Here is a 12,921-nt window from a genome sequence, read left to right as displayed (position 1 = left end):
CATCACTGGCATGCCAGCATTTATTGCCCATCCCAGAAGTAGTCAAGAGTCAATCACATTTGCTATGTGTCTGAAGGCACATGTAGTCCAGACAAGGTAAGGATGGCAGTTTCCTTCCCTACAGGACATTAGCATACCAGATGGGTTTTCCCTGATAATCGGCAATGGATTCATGGTCATCATTAGACTCTCAATTCCAGATTGAATTTGAATTCCACCATCTGCTATGGCAGGATTTGAACTCGGGTGCCCAGAATATTACCTGAGTCTCTGGATGAACAGTCGGCAATAATACCACGAGGCCATCGCCTCCCCCTGTTAACATTGCCAACAAGATATGAAGTTCATAATTACTTCCAACATCCTCACTGGTCTTGAAAAGTTAATTTTATATTTGTGAAACATCAAATTTCACAATATGTCAAAATATGATAAAAATGAAGGATTAAGTGCTTTTAAATTCCTGCTTTGCCACCTTTGAGGATATTTATATTTGGTGGTTGGTTACTTACCCGACTTGTCGGCATCATTCTTCCTGCATGCCTGAAATTTCTTGTGATTTGGGCTAGATTTAAACTGATATTGGGAATGGTGAAGTTCCAAACATACACATTCCTGGATCTTTGTGGGCCGCTTTCACTGAGGTCACCATTGGTGCCATTGCTTTGCAACTGACTATAAAATATAGCTCAATATCTTGCATAGGAGAGAAATCTAGGTGTATTGGTAGATGGACCCTTAAAACAATCTCTGCTTTGGTTCAGAAGAAGATCAAATGTACAGTTTTGATCTCCTTACCCATGGAAGGATATGCCTGTAGTAGAAGGCGAAACAAAGTTCGTTAGATTTATTCTGATGATGAAAGTACTCTGCTATGACGAGAAAGTGAGTTGAATTGGATAATATTATGTAGAGTTCAGCAGAATAAGTATTGATTTAATTGAAACCTATAGAATTTTTAATGACACTGCCATATCCAATGTTAAGAGGATATTTCCCCTGGCTGGAGAGTTTAGAGCTAAGAGCCATAATCACAGGATAAAGAGTTGACCACTTAGGATTAAAATGAACAGTTTCCCTACTCGGGTGAGTTTTGAATATTTGCATTTCTCTCTCCAAAGTGCTGTGGATAATCAATGAAAATATGCAAAACTTCAAATGATAGAATTTTGGGCAGCAAATCTAAGAAATTAGATCTAATTTAAGAGAATCAAGAGATTTGGGGATAGGATGGGAAAGTAGAGTTGATGTAGAAATTCAGGCATGATCTAATTGCAAGTGGGAGAGATAACATTGGATCCTGCACCGTGTTATCATTCTTCACTTATGAGCTGTACACCATAGAATACTTCCAGCACAGAAAGAGGCTATTGAGTCCAATGTGTCTATGTCATGTCTCATCAAGAGTAATTCAGTTAGCTTCACCCCTCTTACTTGTTCCCCATAGTTCAGCCATTATCTTCTCTTCAGGTTCTTGTTGAATTCTAATTTGAAAGCCATTGTTAAATCGACCTCAATCACACTTTCAAGCAAAATTGATGTCCTTTGATTTTGTAACCCATCCCTCATGAGTTGTCTCTATCCACCCGCTCATGACTTTTAATACATCTGTCAAATCACCTTTCAACCTGTTTTCTAAGGAGAACAACCCCAGCTTCTCTAATCTATCCAAATACTTCAGCTCCGAAATCATTCTCATTCATCTTTTCTGTGTAACTAAAGTCTGCATATCCTTCCTAAAGTTTACTGCCCAGAATTGGACATAGTGCTTGAGTTGAGATTGAACCAATGTTTTAGAAAGCTTCATCATATATTTAAAATAAAGTGAATAACTGTGGATGCTGCAAATCTGAGACACAAACAATAAGTACTGGAGAAACTCAGCAGGTCTGGCAATATCTATAGAGAGAGTAACAGAGTTAACACTTTGAGTCCAGTGACCTCTCGTCTGAAGTCTGAACTGTTTGAAGAAGTTTGCCAGACCTGCTGAGTTTCTCCAGTACTTTCTGTCTGTGTCTCATGATAAATTCCTTGCCTTAGTACTCTATGCCCCTGGTTGTAGATCCTAAGCTCTTTCTCACCTTTAAATTTCTTTACATTATTTTCAAAACTGCTCTGTCACCATCAATGAATTGTGTGTATAGAAATTGAATTTCACTGACAGTGAATGTTAGCAGGCTATTTGATTATGGAAGCTATCATAATGAAATCTAACTTCAATCTCACCGCATGTCTACAGAGAGGACTTTTTAGCAGGGCTATCTGGAGAGGGACACTGGCAAACCAAATAGAATTAATTTACTATTGTCATAGCAGCTGTAATCTTTGTACAGATTAAGCATCAAATTTGGTGCCTTTCTGGATTGTTTGGATGAACACACCACATGTACCAGGTCTGCCTGAGCCAACTGTTATCTAGCTTGTGGTTTAGCAAATCCAAGAAGCCCATGTAGCACTATTCTTTATGAGGTTTCTCTCACTAGATTTTTAGTGTCAATCTTGAATAGAAATGTGGGACTGAATTATCCCATTTCATTGCATTGTGTTTTTTTTTTATTGAGATTCATGGCCAAAGCTGGCCAGCGCAACTTTCCTCATGTAATCTCCTGCTTTTCACCTCATTGATGATTCAACCAGACTCTTTGGTGCTTGCCTTGTGAAGTTGTGTGGAAGGGAGGTGAAGGCCTGCAAAGTTATTACTGTAGCTGAGCAATGTTCACTTCCTGGCGCTATACTTAAACCCAAGCTATGCACAACTTCAGTTGCTGCAATCTAGGAACCATCTTTCACACTGTGGTCCTTCAGTGTTATCCTAAAGGAAATGGTGCAGAAAGACTTCCCATTGAATTTGAGACATGCCCATTTGGTTAGTGCATATGCAATGTTTGCCTGGTGGCCTGCCAGCACATGCTGAGGGTACAAGATTGACAGAGTACTGTGCCAGGCAGCAATGTGCCCACTCCCCTGATTGAGAAGTGCTATGAGCCTTTAAAGTGTGGTTGAGGGACAAAGCTCTAAAAGGCAAGACAAGGTAAGGCAGAAATGCTGTGAGCATCCAAGCAGTTGCTTATTGAGTGAGTGCTAAGAGACCAAGTGAAATTAAACAATAATGAAGGTGATAATACGCATTAATCCTTTCTAATAGGCCTCTCGCAGCTCACCCGTGAGTATTTCAATTTACACTTCAATGTCCACAATTTATTTGGAAAATACAACTTGTTGACCTAAAGTCAAGAAAAGCCTCATTCAACATCTCACACAATTTTCCCAAATATTTCATCATAGTCCATGTCCACAAATTGGAAACAAAATTCTATTGACTTGGAGATTCTGAACTTTTCATTTTTATGGATTTCCTCCCATTTCCCATTAATGTCCACATTACTCAAGAGAGCAGAAAATTCCATCATAGATACAAAACAAAGAAACCAAAGAAGTGTGGATGCTGGAAACCAGAAACAAAAACAGAAACTCAGCAAAGATAGTAGGAACTGCCGAGGCTGGAGAATCTGAGATAACAAGGTGTAGAGCTGGATGAACACAGCAGGCCAAGCAGCATCAGAAGAGCAGGAAAGCAGACGTCTTCTTTTCAGAAGAAGGGTCCAGACCCGAAACGTCAGCCTTCCTGCTCCTCTGATGCTGCCTGGCCTGCTGTGTTCCTCCAGCTCTACACCTTGTTATCTCAGAAACTCAGCAGGTCTGGCATGGACAGCTATGGGCAGTTGGCTGAACTAACATTTCAGGTGCGGTGACCCTTCTTCAAAATTGAACGTAGCTGGGAAACAGTTGGCATATATACTAAAGAAGGGGTGGGGGAGGGAGAGGAGTAAATGATAGGTGGAGATGGAGCCAAGAGAAAGAGAAATTCATTTGGGCAAAGGAATCAGTAAAGGTCAGCCTGGGAGAATGGAGCAATGCAGCAAGTCTGAAATGTTGGCCAGGGAACACAGTGGGATATTGAAATGGCAGGCAACCAAAAGCTCAGGGTCATTTTTGCAGACAGAACGTAGGTGTTCAGCAAAGTGGTCGCCCAGTCTACGCTTCATCTCCCTAGAGTAGAGGAGATCACATTGTGAACAGTGAATACAGTAGACTATATTGAATAACGTGCAGGTAAATTGCAGCTTCACCTGGAAGGTATGTTTGGGGTCTTGGATACTGAAGGAGGAGGAAGTAATTGGGCAGGTGTTACACCTTCTGCGATTGCAAGGGAATATGCCGTGAGGCTGTGGGGAGGAGTTGGGAAGGGAGGAGGAGTGGACCAAGATGTCCCAGAGGGAGTTGTACCTGCCAAAGGATGATAAGGAGGGGAGGGGAATATGTGTCTGGTGGTGACATACTGCTGGACATAGCAGAAATGACAGCTAATGATCCGATGGATGTGGATGCTGGTGGGATGGTAAGTGAGGTCAAGGGGTTCCTATCACTGTTGTGAGAGGGAAGAGACAGAGTGAGGGTCAAAGCGTGGGAGATGGTTTGGACACGGCTGCGGGCCCTGTCAATCACCATGCTGAGGAATCCTCTTTTCAGTTTCAGAATTTCCAGCTCGCGGCGCCAGCCACTTCCCCTTCACCATGGCTGTACAATCCCTTCATACGTCCATCCCCCCATCAGGATGACCTCAAGGCACTCTGCATCTTCCTGGAGCAAGGACCTGAACCATCCCCATCCACTTCCGCCCTCCTCCACCTGGCCGAGCTTGTCGTTATTTTGAACAACTTCTCCTCTAACTCCTCCCCCTTTTTTCAGATCAAAGGTTTCACCGTGGGTACCCACATGTGGCCCAATTGTGCCTGTCTTTTTGTGCGTTATATGGTACATTCCTTGTTCTAGTCCTATTCGGGCCCTCACCCAGAAATCTTTCTCCAGTACACCGATGACATCATTGGTACTGCTTCCCTCTCTCATCTGGAATTGGAAAAGTATATCTATTTCGCTTCTAATTTCCATCCCAATCTCACCTTCACCTGGTCCATCTCTGACTCCTCCCTTACCTTCCTCAAAATCTTTGTTTTCGTTTTGTGGATAGGTGGCCACTAATATCAACTACAAACCCACTGACTCCCACATTTCCCTCAACTATACATCCTCACAAACTGCTTCCTGTAAAGACTATTCCATTTTCCCAGTTGTTCTGTCTCCATTGCATCTGTTCTCATGACGAGCTTCAACAAGGGAGCCTCTGAAATGTCCACCTTCTTCCTCAACTGAGGATTCCCCGGCACCATAGTTGACAGGACCCTCAGCTAGGTCTGATCCATCACCTGCACTTCGAGCCTCACCCCCTCTCTTCCCTCCCACAACAGTCATGGGATCCCCCTGGTCATCCACAGGCATCCACATCCAAAGGATCATTGGTCGCCATTTCCACCACCTCTTGTGGGATGCTACCAGACACATATTCCCCTCCCCTCCCCTCCCTTGTCAGCCTTCTGCAGGGACCGTTCACCTCTGTGACACCTTGATCCACCTCCTCCCCTCCCAGCCTCACAGCATCTTCCCTTTCAATCTCAGAAGGTGTAACACCTGCCTGTTTACTTCCTCCTTCCTCAGTGTTCGAGGTCCCAGGCACACCTTCCAGGTAAAGCAACAATTTACCTGTACTTCACTCAATCTAGTCTACTGTATTCACTGTTCACAATGTGGTCTCCTCTACTTTGGGGAAACAAAGCATAAACTGGATAATCGCTTCGCGGAACACATACATTCGATCCGTAAAAATGACCCTGAGCTTCCTGATGCATGCCACTTCAACACACCATCGTGTTCCCTGGCCAACATCTCTGTTTCGGGCTTGTTGCAGGGCTCCAGCAAAGCTCAACACAAGCTAGAAGAACAGCACCTCATTTTCCGCTTGGGAACTCCACAGCCTTCAGGACTCAATATCGTGTTCAAAAATTTTAGGGCTCGAGCACTTCGCCCATGTTCTTACCCCAACCCCTGCACATCAGGCCTACCACAAGCAACCCATTGTCAAACAGTAATGGTCCCCATTAGCAGCTATTGATTCTCCCAGGTTGACCTTTACCCATTAAAAAAATGAAAGAACTGCTGATGCTGTAAATCAGGAACAAAAACAGAAGTCACTGGAAAAGCTCAGCAGGTCTGGCGGCATCTGTGAAGGAAAAAAAACAGAGTTAACGTTTCGGGTCTGGTGACCCTTCCTCAGAACCCAAAACCCTCACCGGACCCGAAACGTTAACTCTGTTTTCTCCTTCACAGATGCTGCCAGACCTGCTGAGCTTTTCCAGTAACTTTGTTTTTGGACCTTTACCCATTCCTTTGCTGTCTCCTTTGCCTAACTGTTTTTCTCTCTTTCTGGGCACCTTTCCACCTATTGTTTATTCCTTCCCCCCTCCCCCCATCCTTTCTCTCATATAATTACCTATCTTTTCCCAGCTACAATTAGTTCTGAAGAAGGGTCACTGGACCTGAATCGCTAATTCGACTTTCTCTCCACAGATGCTGCAAGACCTGCTGAGTTTTTCCAGCAATTTCTGTTTTTGTGCCATCATAGACACAGTTGGAAAGGAAAACACTTAAATACAGTCACATGGACAATTTCATTGATGCATACGGGCAAGCACGCAGATACCACATATGTATTCACTTCAGAATCAATTGTGGTTATACCTCCATTCTAACAAATTCATCTCAACAACTGTCTTGTCTCCAGGTATAATTGTTGCATTGCCTCACTTGTAACATGCCTTTAGATGCAGCTCCTCCAGCTGTTGATGTGAGGTCGCGGTTTTTCATTTTGAGCATTTTCTTTTAAATCTAAGAATATTTCTGCCTGTGAGAGCACCACACCTAGAGCTAATAATCTCTTACAATGCATTACATCAGAGAGTCTAGTGGCACCAAAGGAGAAAAGAACAGCTTTTCATTTCCCACAATGTTTATCTTACTTTATAAGTGGATTGCCTGTTCCTGCAGTAACAATTAAATCACTGAAGTTTTTAATTTTCCATATTTTTGATCCATTCATAATCTCTTAAAGTATTAGTTGCTGCAATTCCTGAATAAATGTGTGAAATACCTGTTGATTCAACAATGCATAATTGTACATGATGTAACTGGACAAGCTTCTCTTTGTTTAGTTGGTTGGCTTTATTCACTACTTCACAGGACAAGTTCTTATTTATTCAGCAAGATATGCGTACTAACTGTATAACTACAGAAGTACCTGTTCCTTCAACAGGAAACGGGCTGTGTAACTATACTGCTATTTTGACAGCAGGGTAAAAGTTATTCACTTTACAATTCATAAAATTGTGTTTAGCAATGGAAACATTACCATTACTTAACATTTGTCTTGATGGAGAGGTTATTTGCACAGTAACATAAGGTTATTCACTGTTTGCTGTTTATTCAATTGGTTTTAACAGTGCTTTACCAATAGTTAATTGAAAAGTGGACCGAGAAATTCTGTTTGAGGTTGCTTCTGTAACTTCGTACTGCTGATTTCCCAACTTTCAAGTATTTTGAGGATGGAGCAAGAGCGGTCACTGCACTTCCCTGAAAGGAGGCGAAAATAATGGAGACTCAGTTCTGGATAGATTCCAGCTGTTATTTCAGTGTTGTATTTGTCTGGAAGCAGTTACATGTATACAGACCTAACACTGATAGAATGCTATAGTCTTCAAGTTTGAAATGTCAAAAAAAAAACTGATCTACACTGAATCTTGCAATATTATTCTTGGCATATTAGTTTTCCCCCTCTCTGCCCAATGTGATTACATTTTCTGGCCAGTTTTGACTAATCCACTAACTGATGGTCTGGCTGAAACCTTAACTCCAGCACAGCTTCTTATTTGCAACAAAGGGAATAATGATGAGACATATCCAGCTGCATCCTACAGATCAATCAATATTATTAATATTTTATGAAATCCTACATCAACAGAAAAATTGCACAGAATCCCTCAATAATAATTAAACTAATTACATCAGCAGCTGTTTTGCTTCCAGAACCAATTCTATATATATCTCAAGCATTATCTGTTCTCTATATAGTGGGTTTGATGGCAAGTAAAGTTCCCTTTTACTGTTCCATCAAACAGCACCATGATGAGTACAATGTGGGTTTGATAAAATTTTTGGTCTATCTTTGAGAAAATTAAGCATTCTTAAATAGAATTATACTGGATCATGGCATAAATTATCTCTAACCCTCAAAGGATTACTGAAAATGTAGAAGACCAGCCTGACCTGGAATAAAGACTTCAACAAGACCATAAAATTACCATATGTGTTTGTTTAACGTTCTGATATTGTGATTCATACAAAGATAAGTACAAACAGAAATGATCAAAAGCTGTGTGGAACATTATGGCCACTAAACTGCTGGTACTATTGAAATGCTTTGCTAAGGAAGGAAGGCAATTTAATCTTATATCCTCTACTTGTTTAAGAGATATGCTGGGGTATTTTCAAATTTACCTTCAATGACTGGAAGAAAGTTTCAGTGCCTTCAGGAGATTAAATGGTATTCAGTACATAAAGTTCACAAGAGGGTAAATTGTACATGGTATGTGAAAGTACCAGACTTCATAGGAGGACTCCATCAAACGTGAATCTAATCTATCTCATGTCTTGGACTGGGATTACATCATTGCCAGATAAACCATCCAACCAGAAATTCTTTATCAAATAATCCATTTAATAATTAAATCAACACTCAAACACAAACCACAGGAATGCTCCACAGCAGTTCACTTGCATCTATATCTGAAATATGGTACACACTGTTGGAGTTATTTAGTGGTGGATTGAGTATAGATCAACAATTGGATAAATGTTATCAGCTACAGAGCAATAAGGCAAAATACATTATTTTTCTCTCATCACAGTGTCCTGTGAGTTCCAAAAAAATGGATAAGTTTATTCTTGAGAAAGCAGTTGAATGTCCTGGGAGTTTTAGTGCAGAACAATGTGTGTTCAGTAGCGTGGTCTTCCACAGTCAAATAATTTGCTGTCACTCATTGTTGATATTGGCCACTTGGATGAGGAACAAAATCTGCTGTAAACTCCTGGAATCAAAGCAAAGACAGCAGCTTCATGATATTACAAGCATGCATGGCAACAGGACCTATCCAATGTACATAATTTAGACAAATTTCACATAGAGGGATTTGATAAAAGAGAAATAAAAATGATCTTTTGAGGAAACTAAGTTTTGCAAAAGTACATAAGCAATATGCAAAGTAGAACACGGCATCAAAAGGTTTCACTTGAAAGCATGTAGGAAATAAAAAGTCAAACTCTTGAATATATATAACACCTTATCACATCCCAGAAATGTCTCAAAGTGCTTCATATACAAATGAATTAGATTGAAATGTGGTAACTGTTAGGTATGCACAGTCATTACTCTGCACAGAAAATCCTGCAAAGAACAATAAAATTAACAACGAATGAATCTATCTTAAGTGGTGTTGATTAAGGGAATCTTAGTTGTCAATATATCAGAAAAGCACTCTGCTCTTCTTCAAATAGTGCATGGAATAGGCTCTTTAAAAAACTGACCCACAAGAACAGTTCCTAGAATGTTACTTGGATACATAACCTTATGATTCAGTGTGTCAAGAGCTACCAAATGAGGCACTGCCACCAATCTTCATACGGGCCCACCAATATAAAAGATTTGTTAATCCAAATAAGTCCATACATGTATAAAAAACAGAAAATTGGTTTTGAAATTTTGTTTTTCTATACATTATTTCTAAGGTCTTGTGGATACAATGAAAAAATATACACCTGTCAGTCAAATTTCACTATAATATTTTATTAATATTTAAAACATAAAAGTGGCAAGGTTTAGACTCAGAGCAGGGTTAAGTGAGGCTGATTGATAGGAAATTGGTGCTTGATGTTTTCTACAACAATGACTAGCTCATTGCAACATTATCCACTGATTCACATGTGCATGTATCTTTCTCTGTATGTACCTTTCTATATTCTGACTTAAACAATATTGATAAGAATTCCTGTAATTTCTACGTATAGTGAGAGTGAAAATGTGTTCAGGAAGATTTGCTTTTGTACCTCACAATTTTGCTACACAATAACTCCCATACATTTAATAAAAAAAATTATCATACAGTGATTCAACCCACTGCATTCACATCAACTGCGTCAATGCTTCCTAGTATTCTACATTGATATAGATCCATTGACTTTGTCTAAAGACCATATTTTCTAAAAGTAAACGTCACAGCTAAGTGTAAAGAGACTCTGCAGGTCAATGTAATGCAGAAACATTACATGGGAGTGGCAGGAGTGAATTGCACTGTACAAGGTGTGAAGCCAAACTTTGCAAATTGGCTGGTACAGCAAACATTATGGGGAACTGTGCCAAAATGCAGGAGTACATAAACAAGTTTGCAGAATGGATGGATATATATTCAACATGGTGAAAATTGAGATGGCTTATCTCAGTAAGAGGAATAAAAAAATCCACTTATTCCTTGGAACATTTGGAGTTAAATGAGGTAGGGGAGCAACAAGTTCTGCAGGGAGTCTATATAATCAGTTTTAAGTTAAATGGAAAAGAACTTAAGGGAATGCAAGTCATTTTTGTTTGAATGCAGTGGGCGATTATGATATGGAATTTTTAAATTATGTTTTTATTTATTCAATAATGGGGTGTGGATGCTGCTGGCAATGCCCATCCTTAATTGCCCTTATAAAAATGGTGGTAAGTCATTTTCCTCAGCCTCTGTGGTCTGTTTAGTGAAGGTACTTTTACAATTCAGTGAAATAGAGAGATCCAGCAGTTTGATCAACAATGATGAAGGAATAACGACATATGTTCAAATCAGGACGGCCTGTTACTGAGCGGGAAATTTGGATTTGGGGGTGTTTCAATGCACCTGTTATCCTTGAGTTTTAGGTGGTAAACCTCCTGTTGGGAAGTAGCTGCCAGAGCTGCTGGGCTGCATCTTGGAGATGACATACACATCGCTGTACTGTGCTTTGGTGGTGAAGGAAGAGAATGTTTCAGGTGGTCACAACTAGTCAAACACAGTGCTTGACCTGCACGGTCTAAAAGTATGCTGAAGGTTAATTCAAAAACTTTCGAAAGGGATTGAAAAAAATATTGAAAGAGGAAAAGAAAGAGAGAAGTAAATATAACTGGCTAGTACTTCCAGGGAACTGGTATTGGTAAGATATGCTGTATGATGTTTTTTCTATGAAAATGTCAAAAAGCGTGCAATCAAAATGGCTCATTCATTTTTAGAGTAACAGAATACAAAAACAGAAAGTAATGTTAAGTTTATATAGAATCTTGTTTCGACCACATTGTTTAGTTTTGGTCTCTCTCCAAAAAGAGGATATTGAAGCATTGGAGAAATTGCAGAAAATAACTTCACAAGGATGGTACCAGAACTGAGAGTATGTAGCTCTCAAGAAAGCCCTTCCTGCGCACCAGTCCCAACAAAATTAAAATAAATAACATAATTCATGACAGAAGCCTGAAACTCAAAGTCTTTGGAGGATTACATGAGCAGTCCATTCAGTTAATTACTCAGGTGCTATCTTTGAGTATAGACACTTGGTTATGTGTGGCTTGACAAGTAAAACAAACTAGAAATCAATACAAAGAAAGGGTGACTAATTTCAACAACATGATGCTCATCATCTCTAAATAACCCAAGAAGAAAATCACATTCAGATAGAAACTAAACAATCATAAATAAAATACCCATGTGGAATAACCTCTGATGCAAACAGAAAATAGAGGAAAATGAAGTACAAATTGGAATTTAATAAAGAGGTTCAGGCACTTTATATGCTGTATACCCAATACCCTGGAATGCGTTACAGAATTAATCTGATTGAAGGACTTTTCTTATATATATATAAATAGAAGAGATACCCAATATGAGTTAGAGTATAACATTTGATCAAGGTGTTTGAAGGTACATAAATAAGTGTATTTATGGGTTGGAATAAATTAAGGAGTTTGGATAATGGTGTGGGCTGTTGTTTTCTCATTACCCAAAGCAGCATTTAAAGCTGATTTTGAATTACATTGGCAGGAATGCTATTTTACATAAAATAGATTTCATTTTTTGACAAGGATTAGATTTCAGTTTGTGTTGATGGTTGGGGCTAGTATCAAGAATGGCAACTAGTCAGCTCTTCAGGTAATGATTGAATGACAACAAAAGGTTTTTTAACGTCCCACAACATTACCAAAATGGAGCTATACCTAGAAAGATTTCACCAAAGTGTATCAAAATTACTATGCTCATACATTGACCTAACTGGAACCTTCCAATTCACTAGCCTCAGAAAATTTCTCCAAATTTCTCTTCCCTATTACTGTATATATTATGAACATGTCCATTTCATTCATTCTTGTGTTTCAATATACAGAAGCAAACTTTCACTTAATCACCAAATTCAAATTCACTTGATTGTCTCTCATTCCCTTGAATCTTGATGTTGACCCGAAGTATGAACTTCAGCACGTCATCAAGAGGTCTAAAACGCTGTAAAATATTTAGACTTCTCTTCCCTGTTTCCCATAGGTATGTACTGATATTGTCATGAATTAAAGTTGATAATTTAGATGTACCTTTCTATGGTGTGAGGATTGTGGGGTAAAGCAAACAGAAGGAGGACCCAGAAATGCAGCTGGAAATTCTAAATACATTTAGAATAAAGTCACTTTCTTAATGGGTAATAGGTAAATGTACAACAATGTGAAAAACATTGAGATTAAATTCCCAGTCTGTGTTACGAAAGCTGATCTCACACTAGAAAAAGAGAAAAAATATTAGCTGCAATTCCCAGTCTGGATCACTACCCAGTGATTCTTCATCAAAATTTCTGTTGCAACACTTAGCAAATTCAAATTGTTGATTAACATTTACTTGGGCCAAAGTTGTTGGTACCGTAACCAGAGAT

Source organism: Rhincodon typus, chromosome 14, assembly GCF_021869965.1.
Source record: "Rhincodon typus isolate 14 chromosome 14, sRhiTyp1.1, whole genome shotgun sequence".
NCBI classification, from domain to species: domain Eukaryota; kingdom Metazoa; phylum Chordata; class Chondrichthyes; order Orectolobiformes; family Rhincodontidae; genus Rhincodon; species Rhincodon typus.
Note: the sequence above shows the minus strand (reverse complement) of the source record.